We start from the raw sequence: 22585 nt of genomic DNA on the forward strand, positions 1-22585 counted from the left end.
CAATTTTGTTTCATTAATGGACCACTGTCATAATGTAGTATCGGTCTTGCCCAGAAAGTACAAGACATGAGTGAAACTTGGGCAGTTTTCCCAAGTAAACAGAAAGGGAAAACAACACAAATTGTATCTTGAATTTGTTGGGTAGATCGAATAATGCTCTTTACCCCCAAAAATCCATATCCTAATCCTCAGCCCTGTGACTGTTATCGTCCATAGTATAGGAGACTTTGCAGATATAATGAAATTCATGGGCTTCGTGTGGGGAGATGATCCTGCATTATTTGTGCAGGTCCAAGGGGATTTGTAAGAGAGAGCTAAATGGGTCAAGTCAAAGAAGGATACATGATGACAGGAGAATCAGAGATGGAGTTATGGCAGTGGAAACAGAAGAAAGAGAGACAGAGACAGAAAAACAGTGACTGGGAGAAAGACAGACATTGCAAGATGCTCTGCTCTGGGGTTTGAAGATGGAGGGAGGACACATGAGCCAAGCAGTATAGGCAGCGTCTTGAAGCTGAGAAGGGCTGGGTAATAGATTCTTCCCTAGGGCCTCTGCTTATATAATAAAGCCCTACTGACACCTTGATTTTAGGACTTCTGACCACTGGAATTTATAAGATAATACATTTGCATCTTTTTACCCTACTAAATTTGTAATAATTTATTATAGTCACAGTAGGGAACTAATACAATGCACTTTAGTTTTTCTCATATAATGGCTATTTTAGAAAATTGTGGATGAGGACAGAAAGGGTATATGGATGAATGTAATTCCTATTTGGGATCTTATGTCCTTCTTACTGAGTTCATTTTATTTAATTAATTAATTTATTTATTTATTAAGATTTTATTTATTTATTTGAGAGAGAGAGAGAGCACGAGAAAGGGAGGTTCAGAGGGAGAAGCAGACTCCCTGCTGAGCAGAGAGCCCAATGCAGGACTCAATCCCAGGACCCTGGGATCATGACCTGAGCCGAAGGCAGACACTTAACAAACTGAGCCACCCAGAGGCCCCGCTGAGTTCATTTTAAATACATCTATCTCCGTAGTTCATTGGAAGAGTCATTTCAAACAACATCTTGCCTGAGCATGTATTTTTTTCTGGAGCAGAACACAAAACTGGAGTAATTACATGCCATTGAATATACGAACTTTTTCTCTCTCTTTTTTTTTTCTATTGCAATATAGTCGACCCTCATTACACTCATTGCAGGTGAACAGCATAGTGATTCAGCAGTTCTGTATGTCATGCTCATCACAATCATAGCTACCATCTGTCTCCATATAACCTTATTATGGGGTCATTCACTTGATTCCCAATGCTGCCTCTTTCATCCCTGTGAGTTACTCATTCCGTAACTGGAAGCCTATACCTCCTCTTCCTCTTTCGCTTGTTTCTCACCACCATGAGCTCCTTGTATTTATGGATCTCATTCTGCTTTTTGTTTGTTTTGTTCTTTAGACTCTACATAGAAGTGAAATTGTATGGTGTTTGTCTTTGTCTGTCTGTCTGTCTTATTTCACTTTAGCATAATACCCTCTAGGTTCCATCCGTGTTGTCACAAATGGCACGATCCCATTCTTCTTATGTCTGGGTAACATTCCATTGTATATGGATACCACATCTTCTTTATCCATTCATTAGTTGTTAGACACATGGGTTGCTTCTGTGTCTCAGCTGTTACAAATAATGCTGCAATAAACATGGAGGTGCATTTATCCTTTCAAATTAGAGTTTTATCTTCTTGGACAAATATTCAGTAATAGAATGACTGGATCATATGATATTTCTATTTTTAACTCTTTGAGGAAACCTCATACTGTTTTACATAGTGGCTTCACCAATTTACAGTTCCACCAGAAGTACACAAGTGTTCCCTTTTCTCCACATCCTTACCAACACTTGTTATTTTGTCTTTTTGATACTAGCCATTCTGACTGGAATGAGATGATATACCATTGTGGTTTGATTTGCATTTCCCTGATGATTAGTGATGTTGAGCATCTTTTCAAGTGTCTGTCAACCATAGTATGTCTTCTTTGAAAAAATATCTGTTCAGGTGCTTTGCTGATTTTTTAACTGGATTTTTGTGTGTGTATTGAGTTGTATAATTTTTTAATATGTTTTGGATTTTAACTAGTTACCAGATGTATCATTTGCAAATATTTTCTCCTGTTGAGAAGGTTGCCTTTTTATTTTGTTGATGGTTCCTTTCACCGTGCTAACGCTTTTTATTTTGGTGTAGTCCCTATAGTTTTTGCTTTGGTTTCATTAGCCTGAGGTGACATATCTAGTGAAGTATTGCTAAGGGGAATGTCAAAGAGATTTTGGCTTACATTCTTTTCTAGGAGTTTTATGGTTTTCTGTCTTAAGTTTAGATCATTGATCCATTTTGAGTTTATTTTTAAGTATGATATAAGAAAGTACTCCAGTGTCATGTAGCTGCCAAGGTTTTTGGTACCATTTATTGAAGAGACTGTCTTCCCCCACTCTGTGTTCGTGCCTCTTGCCATGAATCTGTTTGCCATACAAGCATGGGTTGATTTCTGCACTCTCTGTTTTGTTCCATTGATCTTTGTGTCTCTTTCTGTGCCAGTACCATACTGTTTTGATTATTATTGCTTTATTGCATGTAAGATATAGAATATCTTGAAATCCTCTTGAAATCTGGGATTATAATACCTTCAGCTGTGTTCTTTTTTCTCAAAATTTCTTTGGCTTTTGGGTCCTTGGTGGTTCCATGCAAATTTTAGGGTTATTCTAATTCTATGAAAAATACAACTGGTAGTATAAAAACTTTTATATACCATAATTCTTCTTATAGCATCATTTATATAGGAGAAAAACGAATTATGTGCACAAGTGCATCAAAGAGCTTATATTGTTGCAAGGATAGCATTGGGACAAGATGGGCCCAAGTTTCTCCTTTTGATTGTATGAATTTGTGTCCGGTATATTCTAGGCAAATCAAGAGGAAGACTGAAGCAGTTAGTAGTATCATCAGAATTGCATGTAAATGGTAGTTGACATCAATGTACCACTTATTTATAAGTTAATTGCATAGTTCCATGAGTCCAACTGGCATCAGGGTTATATCATATGAAAAAGAGTAGAGAAAATAAGATCAGTCACTGTCAGATTCCTCAAACTAAGTACTATTTTTGATCTCTTATTCTCTTGGCAGCAACATTTGATCATTTGCAAAAAAACATTTTTAAACCTTGAAATTCTGTGGACTTCCTCTTATTCAGCTGTACACTACCAGCATCAGTAGACACTGCTTTACTGCAGCCACCCTGTCCTTTTTTAGATTTATAAGGTATTTTAAGTCAACATGTAACATGCCTATTTTAATAAAGCATATTAGGTCACCATTGGAATTTTCTAATAGCTCCTACACTTTTCTTGCCATCAGCTATTCACTAAATACACCATTAAATCTCATGTTACATTTCATTATTAAAACCCCTAATAATGCTTTTTGTTAAAAACCAGAATGTGTTGTGCTCTGCCCAAAAGTAACCTAGTATTATTTCCCATAATAACTTTAATTGGATTTTAGCTCTTTACTTTTTATGTTTCACTGTAGATTTTATTGGGTTTAATTACAAATCCATATGTATTTGTTAAGAAGTGCTGGTTTGATATTTTCCAGTGACAACTACATTTTATTCAAAGAAAAAAGGTATTAGAATAAAAATTGCAAGAGACTAACCAATTGTATGAGATGATTAATTGAATTCCAGATATATATGCATTTTTGATGAATGATTTCCCATAGCAAAACGACTTGAATGGTGTGTCAGGGCACCATTATTCATTTTAATAGGTTTGCACAAAGTGCATATCACCATTATTATAGATCAACTGTGAAGATGTGGATTTCATTCCACCTTCATCCATTTTTAAGTCTGACAAACTTTGTTCTATAAACTTGGAGAAAGAGAAAAATTATCCTGAGACTGTGAAGTCCTGAGATTGGTTTCACCTACTCTATGAAAGGAAAATTTTTGATGCATAATTCTCATAAATACTGTGTTCAGTCAGTATTAGATACTTACTAGTCCAGATTTAGCTAATGATGACTGTTGGTGGTAATGAAAGCTACAGTGAGGTGTCTCTCCTCCAGACTCCACCCTAAATTAGAAATGATTCTTTAAAGTCATAAAAAGTACCCTATTAGTTCAGTGATACATTTGTGGCAGCAAATTAACATGATTGTGTCTAACAGTTTGAATAAAAGTTTTCTGCATATTCCTAATTCAGGACTAGAAAATGTTAGGTAAAAGCAAATAATTAGGGCGCCTGGGTGGCTCAGTGGGTTAAGCCTCTGCCTTCAGCTCAGGTCATGATCTCAGGGTCCTGGGATCGAGTCCCGCATTGGGCTCTCTGCTCGGCAGGGAGCCTGCTTCCCCCTCTCTCTCTGCCTGCTTCTCTGCCTACTTGTGATCTCTCTCTGTCAAATAAATAAATAAAATCTTAAAACAAAAAGCAATTAATAATAAGAACAACAATAAAAAATGCATCTATGACTTGGTCTGAAAAAGTAAATGAGATCAAAACAAAGATTCGCCAGACATGAGGGGTTATCAAGAAATCTTTCATCAATACCCACAATGAGCCCTCTCTGTAAAAGTATGAGGCTAGGGAGGATACTTTATATCCTCAAAGTTGACCTTTGAGCAATGCAGAGGTTAGGAACCCTGATATCTGCACAGTTGAAAATCTACATGTAATGTTTCACTCCCCAGAAGTTAACTGCTAATGGCCTATTGGTGACTGGAGGTCCTACAGATAATGTAAACAGTTGATTAACACATATTTTGTGTATGTATTATATACTGTATTTTTATGATAAAGTAGGCTGGAGGGGAAAATATTAAAATCATAAGGGAGAGAAAATACATTTGCAGTAGTGTACTGTATTTATTGATACTAAACTTTACATCATTTGTTTACAAAATAAACTGTCAGTACGTACATCAATATTGACTTACATGATACAAAACACTGTAGATTACACATATTAACAACAACACACGACAAAAATGAAAAGATAATATAAAAAAGAAATTCATATTTGTTTATTTATGTAATGATCCATGCATTGATTGCAAAGAAGCAGCAATATGATTGCCTTATGGTAGCCTAATGGGACCAATACATGTGCTTCATGGTAGCCTAGCCTATACACTAATGAATGTATCATAAAATTTTTATGGCATATAATATTATAGTTATATTTATAATACAGTACTGGAAACATTGTTACATTTTAAAAAATCATTTGTGATGATAGGTTGATACCCAGTTGCTCCAATTACCACAGAGACATATTGTATGGTAATGTAATTCTTTGAAAGCAAAGTTCTAAAGCAGTAACAAAACTAGCGCATATATAACACATATAACAATTTTATATTGACTGTCACTCATCTTATGCCTGTGTCTGGATAGGCTATCCACTTCCATCCAAGTCCTGCCCTTGATGTTCTACACACTGAATACTTAGGTGATGATGTCCTATGGTTCTTGCAGTACGGTGAGTAGATTTCCACATGAAGACTCTACGTTTATTAACTAAGTTCATTAACTATACAGCCTGATGATTATTTCCTATTCATTAAGTGGATATGGATCACCACAAAGGTCTTCATCCTTGTTGGTTTTATTTTCAGGAGGCCGAGGAGGGGAAAGAAGAGGGGTAGGTCTTGCCATCTCGGGGCTGCGGAGGTGGAGGATGGAGAAGAGGAGGCAGGAGAGGCACTCAGTGTAACTTGATGGAACTACCTTATAATTTCTGCCTGACTTTTGCTTTTCATTTCTCTCAAAATGTTTCTGTAGAGTTCCAATCCTTCTTCCACTGTTTGTTTAGTTCAGTGCCTGTATCATAAAAGGGTCCATGTCTTGGGGCACCTGGGTGGTCAGTCAGTGAAGCCTTCGGCTCAGGTCATGATCCCAGGGTCCTGGGATCCAGCCCCTCATTGGGTTCCTTGCTCAGCAGGGAGTCTGCTTATCTATCTCCCTCTGCCCTTCACCCCTGCTTGTGCTCGGTCTCTCTTGTGCCATCTCTCTCAAATAAATAAAATCCTTAAAAAAAAAAAGTCCATGTCTTAAAAGAAGTCCAAAGTGGTTTGAATAATCAGAACTTTTCTATCCCTATTATCAACTGTCAGTTTGCTTTCCTGGCACTGCTTCTTCTGTGTCTTCTTCCTCATTGTCTGGCACTGCTTCAGAAGCACTCATCTCCAGCATATTCCTAATTCAGGACTAGACACTGTTAGGTAAAACAAGTCCAGCAAGTGTGTGGTGTCTGTTAGCTCTTGAACTTCTACAGGATCCATATCCTGGAACCCTTTGCCATCTTTTTTCCCCCTCATATCCGCAGTCTCTTTCCTAATCTCCTTGATTGTGTCTGTTAAAAATCCTGTAAAGTCATGCACAAAATCTAGACAGTTTTCTCCAACAGGAATTTATTGTATTGTGCTTGACGGCCTTCATGGCTTTTCTTTTATTTATTTATTTATTTTTAAAAGATTTTATTTATTTATTTGACAGAAAGAGTGAGCACAGGCAGATAGAGTGACAGGCAGAGGCAGAGGGAGAAGCAGGCTCCCTGCTGAGCAAGGAGCCCAATGTGGGACTCGATCCCAGGAGGCTGGGATCATGACCTGAGCCGAAGGCAGCTGCTTAACCAACTGAGCCACCCAGGTGTCCCACTGAGCCACCCAGGCATCCCGATGACTTTTCTATAACACTGTTGGCATCTTCATTGGTGGAGGATTCCCAGATTTTCATGATGTTCTCACTGCCAGTGTTCTTTCCCATAATGTTGACAATCCCTTCCACAGAATGCGTTCTGTAATAAGCCTTAAAGGTTCTTGTGATCTGCTGATCTAGATGCTAAATTGCAGATACTGTTTTGGGGACAAATAGACCAACACCTTTGGTGTTGAATTAATGGGATTCTGATTGGTCAAGGACCATATGTGGGGGGGGGTGTGGGTGCGCACGCATGTGCACCCACACCCCCCCCCCAACTATAAAAGGCAGTTCCTTACTGACAAGGTACTTCCTGTCTCCAGGGACAAAACATCAATGGAAGCAATGCAGAGAAAGGTTTCTTGTTGCCTCTGCCTTCCCATTATACAACCAAAAGACTGGCAGTTGGTGTCTATATTTTCCTATCAAGGCTGGACACTTAGCAGCTTTGTAGATAAGGATAGCTCTGATCATAAACCCAACTGCCTTTGCACAAAACAGTAGAGTTAGCCTATCCTTTCCTGCCTTCAATCCTGTGCTTGCTTCTCTTCCTAATAAATGTCCTCTCCAGTATTTTTTTTCCCCCAAATAGGGCACTTTCACTGCATTAAAAACCTGTTGCAGGCAGATATCCTTTCTCAATGATTTTCTTTATGGCATCTGGGAACTTGTCTGCTGCCTCTTGGTCAGCAGAAGCTGCTTTTCCTGCTATCTTGACATTTTTTAAGCCAACTCTTTTTCTAGAATTTCAAACCATCCTTTGCTAGCGTTAAATTCTCCAGCTTTAGATCCTGCACTTTATTCTTGATTTGAGCTGTCACATAAGGACCTGGCTTTTTCTCTAATCATATTAGACTCTAGGTACACCTTTCTTGTAGCAATCCTGCACCCACATAAAAGCTACCTTTTCGATACAAGATAAAAAATATTTTGCACCAAGTGCAAAGATTTTGCACGTGCTGGAGTAGCTGCAGTGACACCTTCACAAATATCCTTTTCATTGTTTTTTCAAGAAAAAGTCTTGATTCATTTATCTTGAGGTGGAGGACGAGTGCAACTGCAGACCTCAGTGTTCCATACATAGCAAATGATTCCACTTGTAATGTCATAACTTTTCTCCGCTTCTTGGGAGCACCTCCAGCATCACTAGTGACACTTCATATGGGTCTCACGGTGTTATTCACAGTCTGTAGTATTATTGCATTAAACACAGTGAGAAATACACAAGAAGCACCGGACATCACTTTTTATGGTCATAGACCATTTACTGGAGAGACGAAATTCTCTGGCAGAGATAATTAGAGTCACACAGTGCTTTGAGCAAATCCTTAAAACAGTCGAACCTACCACATTAGCAACAGGAGTATCTACAAAGTACTGATTACAATAGTACTACAGTTGATTATATAGTTAATTTTATACATTTTTTATTTAATACCATGTGTGTACATTTGTCCTTATCCTTGACTTTGGAAGGCACCATATAGTTACGGTCTATGCTGATACGTGTGAAGTGTTGATAAATTTCAACTTTTTATACCAGATGTGTACATATTTTATGATAGTAAATGACGAGTATCTACATGTATTTCACTCATTCGTGACATACCTTTTTCTTAATGTTAAAAAGATTTCTATGCTAAGCAGTTTGTCTGTGACTTTTGTCAAGTCCTAAATCTCCAGAAACTTTCCTAGTATAGTTATTGAAAACAATCCATGTATAAGTGGATCCGTGCCATTTACACCTATGTCTGGCTTTTTTGTGAAGGTTGTCCTTTAAGTAATTATATTGAATGTGGGAACCATTTCGCACTGTTACTATAAGAAGATTTAAACATGAGGCAATTCTGACTCCATGCTCTCCAACCAATATTTTGATCATTTGGCTTCCCATGAAACATGTCTATAGAAGAAAAATTGTGCTGTTAAAACTAACTTAAGCATTCTATTCCCCTTGTGGAAACAGGGTTTTGAAAATAATATAAGTTACCACCTACTTCCTCCCCTCATTCTCAGACATAAGCCATTTCACAAATTCAGAATCACTTGAATGAAAGGGAGTCCAAGACTCAGTATGTCAAATATTTCACCCATCCTTTGTCAAAGGGACTTACAGCTATTTCCAAGGGAAGGGGAAACACATATTTGAGAAATAATGACATATGGGCTTTGAGACTCTTTTAATCACTTAAGAATTAAACTTCCACTATGGTTCACCAAAAGAGTACTATCAAGTTAGATAATAAAGTTTTTTCTTTAGTACGTTTCTTGGAGGGCCAAATGGGTTTAGGAAGCCAGGCAGTGGTCATTTCTCAGTTCCTGAACACATAGTAGGGGCATATATACTTGATTGTTATATGAATCCCTGCTTTCACTTCCCGACCTATGGGGGTGAGACCTAGTATGGTAGAAATGACCAATGGGAAACCCTACAACTGCCCCACCACCCAGAAAACATGCACACATACAATCACAAAATAGGAAGCCAAAAGCAAGGTATTGCATTCCCAGAGAAATTACAGAGATTATTGGCAGTATCAAAGATACAAAATATGGAGTAGTGATACCTACAACATTTTGCTTACCTTTTTGGCCTCTGCCACAGACAAGTCTTAGAGAATTAGGTTGGATTCTAATAGATTTAATTGGGTAGTGACTTCAACTTCAGCCGCTATTCCAAATGTTGTCTGTTTATTAGTGTAAATCAACAGAGACTCTAGCCTCTGGTTTGCAACTATTGATCTGGCAAATGCCTTTTTGCTTTATAGCAATTAGCGAAGTCAGTCAGGTATAGTTTTCTTCCACTTGATAGGGATAATAGTTTATTTCATGGTTTTAGTTCAGTCTCATCTGTCTTTCTGTCAAAATCTAGCATGCAGGAATCTTACTCATTTTGCTATCCCACATGGCATCATATTGGTCTGCAAATGGATGATATAATGCCAATCAGATCTATTCAGCAGTAATAATATGGTAAGATACATGTGTGTCACAGAGTAAGAGATAAAAATATAAAAATATTCAGGGCTCTTTGATCTCTCTGAGATTTTTAGAGGTTCAGTGAGTATAGGGCATGGCTATGTACTCCCTCCAACCTGAAATATCATCTACACCTTTTAGTTCTATTAATAAGAAAGAGGCATGATACCTAGAGGATGTCTGTAGATCCTAGATCAAGAGCCACCATTTTGAAAGTGTTTCTTCAATCCATTGATGAAATGATCTGTAGGATTGGCTGTTTAGAGTGAAGTCCAGGGAAAGACAAGAGTCTTCAATTGGATCAGGCTTGATGACTTAAGGTATTCAAGTGTGTGTTACTTATCAGGATGTTTTCCTGAGCTTCTGGTAAACCCTGATAGGATAATCATAATACGGATACCTAGAGGTTGGAGAGAAACATCACAAAACTGTTTTTCTTTTGAGACATCGTTCTTGCTAGTTACTGGAACTGGTAGAAAGGAATGTGTAATAGTTGGATAATTCTTGTATCTGATTCTGCAACCTAAGCAGACCTTCCAGTCATTAACCGGGTGTTTAGTGCTCATAAATTTGAGCATGCAGATAAGCTCTATTTTTCCTTTTTTTTTTTTTTTTTTTTTTTTTTGAGAAGCTCTATTTCTCATGACCCTGAAGGTAGTATCTGTAAGAAGCCACTCTGATATATCCTTAAGGTACAAGGAAGTTATGTGAACTATTGACTCTGACTTTCTTTGCATTTACACCTACTACATTGCCATCTCTCCATTAACACACAGCTATGGTCTCATAGAGGTTTTCGTCCATCAGATTACTAAGGGAAAATAATGGAGCTCCATTACTGAGTATATGGCATGATATGCTGCCATTGGCTAGAGACACCCAGCTGTGGCATTAAAACCCCACTCAGCGGTGGCCCTAAGCAATACTATGGAAAGGAAACATTTCCAGTGAGCAGAACACGGAACAGTGCATTTTGCTGAACACTTTTTCAGGAAAGAGAGATAGGCTGAAATACAGTCTATAACGATACCTAAACAGTGGCTGACAGTTTGATAAGATGGTCAGAGACTTGGGAGAAACAGGATTAGAGAATAGTTTATAGATAGACCCCTTGAGATAGGCATAGAGTGTGAGAATATACACATCTCACCTGAGTGCTGATCAAAGGCTATCACCTTCATGGAATCATCTCCATACTGTTGAAGATGTTGAAGATGACCGTCTCTGGACACCATGCCTAGTCTTTTCCCAACTATTTAGTGCTTGATCAAGGGGGTTATGAATAAAATGGCTAGGGCTCCATGGACAGAGACATTGCCTGGGATTTCCCTCACCGTGACTGAACTGGATGCCAGTGGTGCTGAGGGCCTAACCTGCCAGCAACAGAGACCAGTACTGATATATCCCACCCCCACAGTTAACAGTGTCTCTCCCAACACCCCCCTTACGGATCTATTAACACTCTCTTCACCATCATGGTCTCATACAACATCATTGCTTCTCACAGGGGAACTTACTTTACAGCAAAAAGAAGTCAAACAATAAGCTCAGTGCTTGTGATTTACTTCTCTCTGTACACCCATCATCCAGAAACAACATACCTGAGGGAAATGTGGAAAAGTTACCTAAGGGCTCAGCTGTAGAGCTGACTGGATAATGACGCTTAGGAGGGAAGGAATGCTGACCTTGTAAGTTGTGGTATATGCTTTGAACCAGTGACCAGTGCCTCTTAATCTTTTCCATCTAACCTAGAGGTTGAAATACAAGAAGTTCCTTTCATTATTTTGCCTAAAGGACCGTTTGCAAAACTTGCATTTTGTTCCTGCATGCATGTTTCCATGCCTTTGAGCTCTGTGCAAGAGTAGAGTGGTAAATGTTAATAGAGGGTCAAAGTGACCTATCAGAGTCATAATTTCAATGGATGAGATCCTTGAGGAATGAAGATTTGAATTACCCCACATAAAAACAATCATGGGCAGCTAAGACGCTGGCAGTGGGTAAAAATGGGTAGTGAGAAAAGGAAGTTTTCATCTATAGTTGTTTCTGTTTTTCTCAATTGAATTCTTAGTATTAAAATGATTCTTTTTGATTTTTGACTTAAAATTTCATAAGATAGGCCACGTCCAGAAACACATGAATGCAGAATACTGCCATATATACTAGTGTTTGAGTCCTTCACTGGTTCGCCATGTGAACTGTGTAAAATGAGAACGATAAGGATACTACTGCCTATCCCTGAACCCCAATCCTGTTTTCCTATTCTGGAAAATGAGATATTTAGATTAGATTATGTCATATATTTTTGTGCAGCTTTAGGATTTTATAGAATTTGAGGAGTATGAGGACAAAATCCAGTGTAGTAAAGATGACTGCGTTTTCTTTTACCTCACATTAAATCCCCCTGGTACAATTTTCCCCTTCGTTCCTGAGGGAGTTTTTCAGCTTTTATCCAAGTTAGAATTTTCAGAGCTAGAATGCCAGCCAGCTTCCTGAAACTAATTGGGAAAAGACTAGATGGTTGAACTTTGAGGTTAATACAAAGTGAATGAAATTCAGCACCTGTGTTCTAATCCAGCAATGTGCCTGACAAAGAAAGGTAAAGATTCAAACAACTGAGTAAATCCATTTAAAACAATGACTATTCATTTTTGCATCTTTATTAGCAACCAGTGTAGTAGGCTTCAGAATGGTTTGAAAGCTTCTTAAGTAGTTTTTATTAACTGTGGGTGAGCACATGAATAAGAATGGAATTAGGCAGGATTGAATAAAGCCAAAGATCCAGTTCCTGAATATTTTTACTTAAACCAGCACATGGAGCTCCTTAAATGCTGGTTAATTAGTTCGTTGACTGACTTGAGACTTGTCATATGAAAGCATCATAGGAAGGGAGGCTGTGGACAGAAGTGCACTTGTGTCCCCACTCTGTTTTTCTTTGGGTTTAGTGCCCTGAAAACACAACTCTGTGGTGCTCACTTTCCATATTTCTAAATAATTTCCACTATGCATTGTCAAGATTCAATGAGATATTGCCACTCTTTAGTGATTTCTACAGTGCTGTAGTGCCTGGCATCTGACAGAGATCAGTTAATGGGGAAGTGGGGAAACCTTCCTCACCAAGATTTCAAAACAAGCCCAAGAGTAGAAGAAATAAACTTGATTTGAGTTAGGAGGGAGTTTGAGCTGACCCTAAAGTGCAGTTGTTTATGGTACCACTAACCGAGATGGTAGAAGTACAAATGAGGACCAATGGTAAATAAGTCAAAATTTAGTGCCCCCACTGGTGGGAAAAGAGCCAAATGGGATAACACCCAGAAGCTCAAATAGCCCTCAATTATCATGTAATGGTATGTTCATCTGCAAGTGCTCACAGAAAATACAGTATATTTTGGAAATAATTTTCAGGTTTTATTCATAGGTTTGGCATCATGTAGAGACTAATCAAGCAAACTATAACCCTATTTAAAAATGAATACATTCCTGGCTACAGCAATGAATAAATACTAGAAAGAAATGAAGTCAGTATTTCTCCTTTTTTCTCCCCTTGATCCAGAGGGGATACTTGGAGATCTAAAGTAACTTGCCAGCTAATTGGATATTAGCTGAGCATTGAGTTTGGAAATAACAGTCTTACACAACTATTCATAGAATGATTTTTATTCTCTAATGTCCTAGAGGTTCTCCGGCTAGTTAACTGAGCTCAGCCAGTTATCCTGCACCCCTTTTTACCTCCACCCAGCCTGGATGGAAGGGGTAGTGTACCAATGTTCAATTATGGACTTCACCCTCCATAAAATCTAATTCCGGCATCGCACTGTGAATTCAGACCTGTAGATAATTCACATCAGCTCACGTTTGTTTCTGTTCATTTGAGGAATAAAGCAGTTTCTAAGTAATTTAGTTGTCTAGAATAAAAAGGAAGAGTTTATCTTTAGCATCCTTGCTCACTTAGCGTTATTTACCTACCAAAGATATGAATTACCAATTACAGACTATTTTATTCTTTTCCTTACCAATTTTAATATAATTATATGTGTGTTTTCCAGGTTGGCTTTCTTGATTTGTTTAGGATTTGTGAAATTGAGCGCTTTAAAAAAAAGGCGGGGGCAGCGGGACTCTGAATCTCATCAAGGTTATAAATGCGGCGTTGAGTAAGAATTGCTCTGTATGTATTAGCTGTAAATATGTAGCTAAATAACATCCGTACACATCTCAGGAATGCTTAAACTCTTCAGCTGGTGCCTGTGTGCACATGACCATCAGTATTAGCCATAGCCTCATTATACCACAATCAGTGAATCTGAGGAAACCAATTATAGAATCAGTGAACTCAGACTGAAGGGAAAAAACTGAAACAGTGTTTCATTTTTGCAAAAAAAACCACAAAAAACCCCAGCCAATGTCTAATTTATTATGCATCTGTACATTCCTGTGAGGTAAATTGGTTTTGCTTTGTTCTTGCGTTCCTAGAATTCATTCAGGAAGGTAGACAAGAACCAATAATAAAGTACTGAGAACTCAAAAAAAAAAAAAAAAAAAAAGGTTTTGAGAATTGTCAGCAGACTTTCCAGGTAACTCTCTCTATATTCCTGAATACCCAGTCAGCTTGTGTGTGAAAAATGGGGTTTCATGTATGCTTCAATTCTATGCCAGCACCCTGGGAAACAGACCAGACAGTGTTTATCAATTTAGTAGTTATTTTACAGGTACCTAGGCAAATATTCTGGTGTGATTGTAGGGTCTCCAAATAGTCATCGAATTACGTATCCCATATTCAACAAACATGTATTAACAATATGTGTTACTCCTTTACCTCTCAGAGCTGGGGGAATAGCCATGGTCAGTCAAATTAGACTGAGTCCCTCCTCTAGTGGGACTTAGATTCTAGTCAAGTAAAGAATTTATTTAGGAAAAACACTAAATTGTGTTAGGTACTACAGAGGAGGAAGCCAGACAATGTTGTTTAGCTTGAGAAACCAGGGTGGACATTTGAGGAGATAAGCTACATTCAGTAAGTTGTGAGCCATAGAAAAATCTAGGGAAAGACTTTCCCAGCATAGGGTACAAAATGTAAATGTCCTGACATGAGAACTACTTCGTATCTTCTCAGAACAGCAAGAGGAGGTCTGAGAGTAGGTTTGAGCTGGTTATGTACATGAGGACCTTGGATTTTGGTCTGATTCTAATGGGAATTCCCTGTGGTGTTTTAAACAGGAAATTTAAAAAAAAAAATAGGGAATTGAATGTAACATTTTTCCCATTTTAATAGTTAAGGTGTAGTCTACCCACAAATTTACCTTCTTGAAAAGTGTATAGTTCTGCTTATTTTGACATAACACAGGTGATCGTGTCATCACCACCATAATCAAGATAGGCAGCCGTTCAACCACCCAAAAGAAAGGACTGTTTTCCCTTGTAGTAACCGCCACCCCCACTAAATCTTTGTATCACCACTATCGTTTGGCCTTTTCAGAATGTCCTATTATGGTATTATACAGTATGTAGCCTTTGAGTCTGATGTCTTTCACCTAGCGTAATGCTTTTGAAATTCAACCACGTTGTTGAGAGCATCAGTAATTTGTTTACTATGAATTGTATGCTGTTAAATGCATGTATCACAGTTTACCTGTTTCCCATTTTTTCCCAAGTTTTTCCCCTATGTACCAAGTAATCTGCTTTAAAGGTCCTCATACAGGTTTTTGTGTGAACATATGCTTTCATTTCACTCGGGTGAATACAGAGAAGTAGGATTACTAGTGTGAACGACAAGTATATGTACAAATGTCAGAGTAGTGTCATCACTTTGCATTCTCATGAGCAGCGCCTGAGTTCCAGGTGTTTTGCATTTTCATCCACACAGAATTTTGTCTTTTTTTTTCAGTTGTTGCCTTTCAGAATTTGTTTTTAACATATCACTGTAGTTGATGAATGGAAAATAACTATATTAAGTAAGGATGGAAGACAAAAAAGTGGTGAAGAGGTTTATTGCAATAGTCAAGATGATGGCTGGCAGGGTTGTGAATGAAGATGGCTGTGACGGAGATAGAAAGAAACACCAGTCTGGGGTTGTAAGTTGAAGGTGGATGAGAAAGGATTTGATAAGCACTAGACATTAGGTATGAGGGAAAAAGAGGAACTGGGGCAAGGAAATAGTTGGAGTCCACAGATGAAGAACAGATTTGGAAATCAAGAGTCTCCTTTGGACGTGCTGTGTTTGCGATGCCTCTTAAACATGCATGACAAAATGTCAAGTAATTAGATGACTACAAAACAAAGTTCAGAGCAGTGGTCTGAGCCAGACATAGGAGTTGGAGACTTAGCATTTAGGCATTACTGGGTCTTTGTGATATTTAATATCTTTGAATAGAATAAGATTGCCTAAAGAGAGTTTATGTGTCATCACATATGATGTGTCATCATAATGATTAGAACCGAGGAAGAGAAGGAGGAAATTGCCACAGTAACCAGTAGGAAGTGGTCAATGTCAATAGAATTCCACTGTGCAATTTTATCATACAGTCCTTTTGGCCATTGTCAAGTATGTAGACAAAATGTATACAAGTACAGATAGCGCGACATTATGTAGTTCTCAAGAGCAATCCTCAGATTTTGGTGGTGTGTGCTTGCGTGTCCTTCTTCATGCTCATCAAACAGTTGTTGAAGTTATTTTTAAAATGAATGAAGAAATGGCTCAGTTACAGAATGAAAGTCAGTCAGTCTGAACTCCCATGGACTGAGCTCAAAAACTTTTTGGTAGGATGACTAAAAGGCAGACCTGAGTAACGAGGTTGACAGCTTCAACACCAGAATAAAGACTTATTCATCCTCAGTGTTTCCACAGCACAGAGAACATCGTAAAAGTAATGTAAATTGTAAAAATGGAAGTATTGGTGTTAAGCAGGTTGGATTCAAACACCCTGTCTGCCCCTCGAGAATTTCAGTAGAGCCCCAGGGTGATATTTTTATACTCGTCAGGTCATATCACATTCCTATTCAGAATCCTTTGACTCTCCATCTCCATAAAATAAAAAGTCCTTACAAGGTCTGATAATACCTTTCCTATTTGGTGTGTTCCCATTACCTCTGATGTAGCCTTCTTTTAGATATCATACATGTACCAATTACAGAGCACAGTAGACATATTACCACCTCAGATTCTTTGAAATATTGTCCCTTCTCCCTGGAATGTTCTCCTCCGTGGCATCTTCATGGCTCATGCCCTTACCTCGTTTAGGTCTGCCCCAAAGAGTCTTCTCAGTGAGCCTCCTTCCTCTACCCTCTATAGGATTATAGCATTCCTCAACTAACTTTCTCTGTCTGACTTCACATCAGCTGACACACTACATATATTTATAACCCAAATGGGTTTATGTGAATAAATATGAAAGACATAAAATTTAAATAGGTATATAATATAAATATGTATATTTATATTTACTGTCTTTCATTACCCACTAATACATAAACTCCCTGATGGAATGAATTTCATTTGTTTATTTACTACAGTATCCTCCACGAACCAGAAGAGAGTTGGGCACATAATAACCATTCAGGAAATATGTGTTGGATGAATGAGTTAAATAATATACATCAGTCACTACACACAGTGTCTACATTTAAGACTACTGCTAGTGGTAATGTGGCATTATTAGTGTTAGCATCATTAATAGTTTTTTTTTTTTCATCAAATTCCCTAAATGTCAACTGGAATCAAATTCTGTGACATCAGTGTACATCTGTCTTATCTGTCTTTACCGGAAACTAAGTAGTTAGATTTTCAGTTTGGCTACCTTGAGGTCTAGGAAATCTCTCAGACCTGGGAGTGGCTGTGGAGCTGGGAGCCGCATCTTCAGTGCACCATGAGCTGTGTTTCACATACCTGCTTCTGAAGGGTGTTTCTCTCAATGTGCTGTAAATGAGTTGGGCTTGCAGAAAACAAACACATGTGTTTTGTATAAGACAGCTAAAAAACCAGGTGTTTCTAAGACAGTGAAATTCAATCCCAGAAACAGGTGTGTTATGTCCCAGCCTCTTGGCCATTGATCTTAGTCGTTTCCCCAACCCCCAGTTTTTAAGAGGTTCTAGCTTTCACACTTCAAGTGTTTCCCTTGCAAAGACTGGAGTGGGGATGCCTGGGTGGCTCAGTCTGTTAAGCATCTGCCTTTAGCTCAGGTCATGATCTCAGAGTCCTGGGATTCCTGGGATGGAGTCCCACATCAGGTTCCCTGCTCAGTGGGGAGCCTGCTTCTCTCTCTACTCCATCCTCCTGTTCTCTCTCACTCTCTCTCACTCTCTCAAATTAAAAAAAAAAAAAAGACTGTAGTGGATAAACGTGCTGCTTAACAAAAACAAAAGCCTTGCCATGAAAGAAAATAATGTAAAGGCTAGGATGTACAGTGAGCTAGGCATTCTGCTAGGGTCTTCTGATTGATCATATCTTGTCACTCTTAAAATCCCTCTATTATGGCCTGATTAGTGTCCTTTTACTTTTTTTTAAAGGTTTTTATTTACTTGACAGAGACACAAAGAGAGAGGGAACACAGGCAGGGGGAGTAGGAGAGGGAGAAACAGGCTCCCCGCTGAGCAGGGAGCTCTATGAGGGGCTTGATCCCAGGACTCTGGGATCATGACCTGAGCTAAAGGCAGACACTTAACAACTGAGCCACCCAGGTGCCCCGATTAATGTCCTTTTAAAATGTATTGGTTGAAGTCCTCATTGCCAGTACCTTGGAATGTGACTGTATTCAGAGATAAGGTCTGTAAAGATGTGATTAATTTAAAATGGGTTCTTTAAGGTAGACCCTAATCCATTATGACTGATATTCTTATATGAAAAAACTGGGGCACATGTCACCAGGAATACACACACACACACACACACACACACACAGAAGAAAGACTATAAGGGGACACAGAGAAGACTGCCGGCTTACAAGCCAAAGAGGCCTTAGAAGAAAATCCTCCTAACAACTTGACCTTGAACTTCTAGCTTCCAGACTGCAACAAAATAAATTTCACTTGTTTAAACCATTTAGCCTATGGTGCTCTGTTATAGCAGCCCTAGCAAACTGATACACCTTCGTTCAGATAAACACTATTATTAGCCCCCTTTTGAAGGTGAAGAAACTGAGACCAGAATGGTTAAATGACTTTAACCTAAAGACACTCAGCTTGCAAGAGGTAAGGCCATGGTTGGCAACCAGTATGTCTGGCAAGAGCCCAGATTAGGTAGGAAAGGCCCAAATATTGGCACAAACGCAACCCGGAGGCAGGAAGTAGCAGCAGAGGACTAGATTCCGAAGGCCAGTGTCTGACCAGATGAGATGATTGTGGTAACTTCCTGGCAAGATTTTAGGAGAGGTTCAGAAGGAGAGATCCAATGAACCGCTGCTTTTTCTGGTTACCTTCTGCTTCTCCTTGCAGTCATCTTCCGTCTCAAGCCCGTTTCTCACAAGGGCAAAAGGAAAAATACATTAGAGTATATTTGTTTCTGTTTTAATTTCCTATTGCTTCTGTAATAAATTACCACAATTATATTGAACAACTCAAATTTATTATCTTACAGTTCCAGAGGCCAGAAGTTCAAAATGAGTCTCAGTGGGGCGTCAAGGCGTCAGCGTGGCTTATTCCTTTGGGAGCTTCTAGGAGAGACTCCGCCTGTTTACTTTTCCCGGCACCTGGATGCCACCCCATTCCTTGACTTCTAAAACCAGAAATGTTCTTCAAATGTCTCTCTAACTCTTCTGTCCCCCTCTTCTACTTTTATGGACTCTTGTGATTTCATGGGTCCCCCTTGGATAATCCAGGACAATCCCCCTATCTCAAAGTCAGCTGGTAATGTTAACAGTTCACAGGTTCTAGATATTAGGACATGAACATCTTTGGAGGGGTCTTTATTCTGCTGGCTACAGCTTCTATCTAAAGGAAAAAGGCAATTTAGATATCAAAGTCACACAAGCATTAAAGGAAAACATAGACAGGGTGCATTCTGGAGCTGATGGGATGGGAACTGAAACTGGCTGAGTAGAGTTCCCAGTAAGGTGCGGTGGCGGGTCAGGCTCACAGCCGAGGAGATAGAATCAGTAAGGAGGAAGATGGCAGGGCCTTGGGAGCTGCCTGTGACTGTCTCCCCCCAACCCCCAACTGTACACACACTAAAGGCTCTATGTTTTCAGTGAAATTAATTACCTCTGTCTTCAGGCATGATAATACTACCCAAAATAAGCCAATTCGTACATAGCATTTTTTTGGCCACAGTGATCAGTTCGGTGTTGGCCATATGGCTAAGATGGTTAAGTCAGAGCAGAAGCCAGGACTTATGTTCAAAGGCTGGAGAAATAGAGAAGAAGTTTGACATAGACCAAGAAACATGAATCAGGTAGTCTCGGGAGCTCTTGGCATTCCCCTGATGACAATGAGGGAAGTTGGTCTTCGGATGGCGCTAACTACAGAAAGGGAAGCCTAGACAGGAAACAATGAAATGGGCCCTCATTGTAATTCTTGAAATGCTAAATCATACTCTTCCTGAGATTTAATCTTCTTATAGATATTTTTAAAATATGAAAAATTCCATTTTCTTTGTTCCTTAAGGCAGTTTGAGTTGGAAACTGATATGTATTCTTCTACAAAACCTCAGTGAATACATCATTTGGGAGATGTGATGGCACTGGGAGCATTTAGGTGTAGATAGTTAGTCCTGAGAATTCAGTTTTGTTCAAGTTCGGATCTGAGGGTTTTTATCATATCGCGTTAACAATACGTGGAAATCATCTCTGCATTCTACTAACGTTGTACCTTTTGCTTCTATGTAACCTCATATATTTGATATTTTAAGCCTAACTGTTAATAGGAAAATTGGGATCAATAGATTTTAACTTTCCTTTCAGAGTTTTATACTCTAATTACCCTCTTTACCATGGCCATGTGATTTTTTTTTCAGTTTCCCCTTATTTCTCCATTGTTAATTAGGCCCTTCAGTAAAACTATTTCAACAATTCATTGCTTATTTCTGCAAAGATTTATTGAACATCTAGTACATGACTCTTGTACCAAGCACTGTTTATTCTATTATGGGTTCAGGGCAAATAAGTTGGATAAGATTCCTACTTCTATGAAATTTCTATTCTAGTAATGGTAAAGACATATAAATAGGGAAAAAAAAGTAAATGAAAGTAACTTTATTTTTTTAAAGATTTTATTTATTTGACAGAGAGAGAGAGACAGCGAGAGAGGGAACACAAGCAGGGGAGTGGGAGAGGGAGAAGGCAGCTTCCCGCTGAGCAAGGAGCCCCATGCAGGGCTCGATCCCAGAACCCTGGGATCATGATCTGAGCCAAAGGCAGACACTTAACTACTGAGCCACTCAGGCACTCATGAAAGTAACTTTAAAATGTAAGTGCTATGAAAAAATAACTTCCTTGTAAGTTGCAACAATAAAAATGTACAAGAAATCAACCCCAAACTGAGTAGACTGTAGAGAATTTGTTTTTATCTGGGATTGGTCTGGGGTTCAGGTAATTCAAATGGGTTCATTGCAATAGCATGGCTTCAGGCTCTAGGGACTGGCATAGCTTTGTCTTTCAATGCCAGAGGCACAAAAAAGTAAGTAAAAACAAGGGAGGTATTTTAGGTTTTGTATTTGGAAAGGATAAGCTCTTATACCCATATACTATTGGCCAAAAAATGCATATGGACATGCCAAAGTCAAGGAGCAGAGAGAAATCCTGCCTGAAGATGAAGCTTTGGAAACAAAGAGGTGCAGGGAAGATGAATATTTGGGCCCAATATTTCAGTTTATCACACTCATATGATGGAGGATGACTGGAGTGAAGGGGGCTACTTTTGGGGGAGTATTTCGGTGAAGACATCTCTGAGATGAGGTATGAATGAAGAGGAGCCACGTGAAGAGATAAGGGGAGAACATTTTTGTAATAAATGACTATGAAATGGGAATAGTTCCAGAGTTGCCTAATGATGGTGTTCCTGATCCATCTATCACTGAGCTGCTAACTCAGGAAACAACAGGTGAGCCCTGGCAGTGTTGGGGCACACTGCTCTGAGTCGTGAATCCCAAGGAGGCTGGACAAATCAGAAGCACAGCTCCTGGTTGGGTTTGCCAACATTGTTGCCCAATGAACTCAGATAAATTCATGGCAAGAACAGCTAGTAACTCAAGAGAGGAGGGTTTGGAAAAGAGAAAGGGAGAAATTTGTTCCAGCTGGGGGAGGTGACAGGCTCAAGTCTTAACAACCGTCCTCTCTACCAGCAAGATGGACACCTACAGTGTTCTAGGGAGAGACTGGGGGAGGTACATGCAAGAGAGCAGGCAGGGAGCACGTGATCATGGGTGGAGGTCATATGTGTTCAGCCCACGATCATGAGCAGGGAAAGGGATGCGTGGCATGTGGTTGTCTGGGCATTCCATTGTTATCAGGGCTTTTCTGGCCTGGTGGTTCAAACACTGTGACATTGCAAAACATCTTCCTCTATGCCTCAAGAAAGTACAATAAGAAATAAGAACAATGGAGGCTTCTGGGTGGCTCAGATGGTGAAGTGTCTACCTTCAGCTCAGCTCATGATCCCAGCTTTCTGGGATTGAGCCCTGCTTGGGTTCCCTGTTCTGCAGGGAGTCTGCTTCTCACTCTCCATCTACTGTTCCCCCTGCTGTGCTCTCTTGATCTCTCTGTCAAATAAATAAATAAAATATTTACTTTATTTTATTTATTCATTATTTTTATTAACATAAAATGTATTGTTTGCCCCAGGGGTACAGATCTGTGAATTGTCTGGTTTACACACATCGCAGCACTCACCATTTCACATACCCTCCCCAATGTCCCTAACCCA

Source organism: Enhydra lutris, unplaced genomic scaffold (assembly GCF_002288905.1).
Source record: "Enhydra lutris kenyoni isolate GAN:26980312 unplaced genomic scaffold, ASM228890v2 scaffoldscaffold50, whole genome shotgun sequence".
In the NCBI taxonomy this organism is placed as follows: domain Eukaryota; kingdom Metazoa; phylum Chordata; class Mammalia; order Carnivora; family Mustelidae; genus Enhydra; species Enhydra lutris.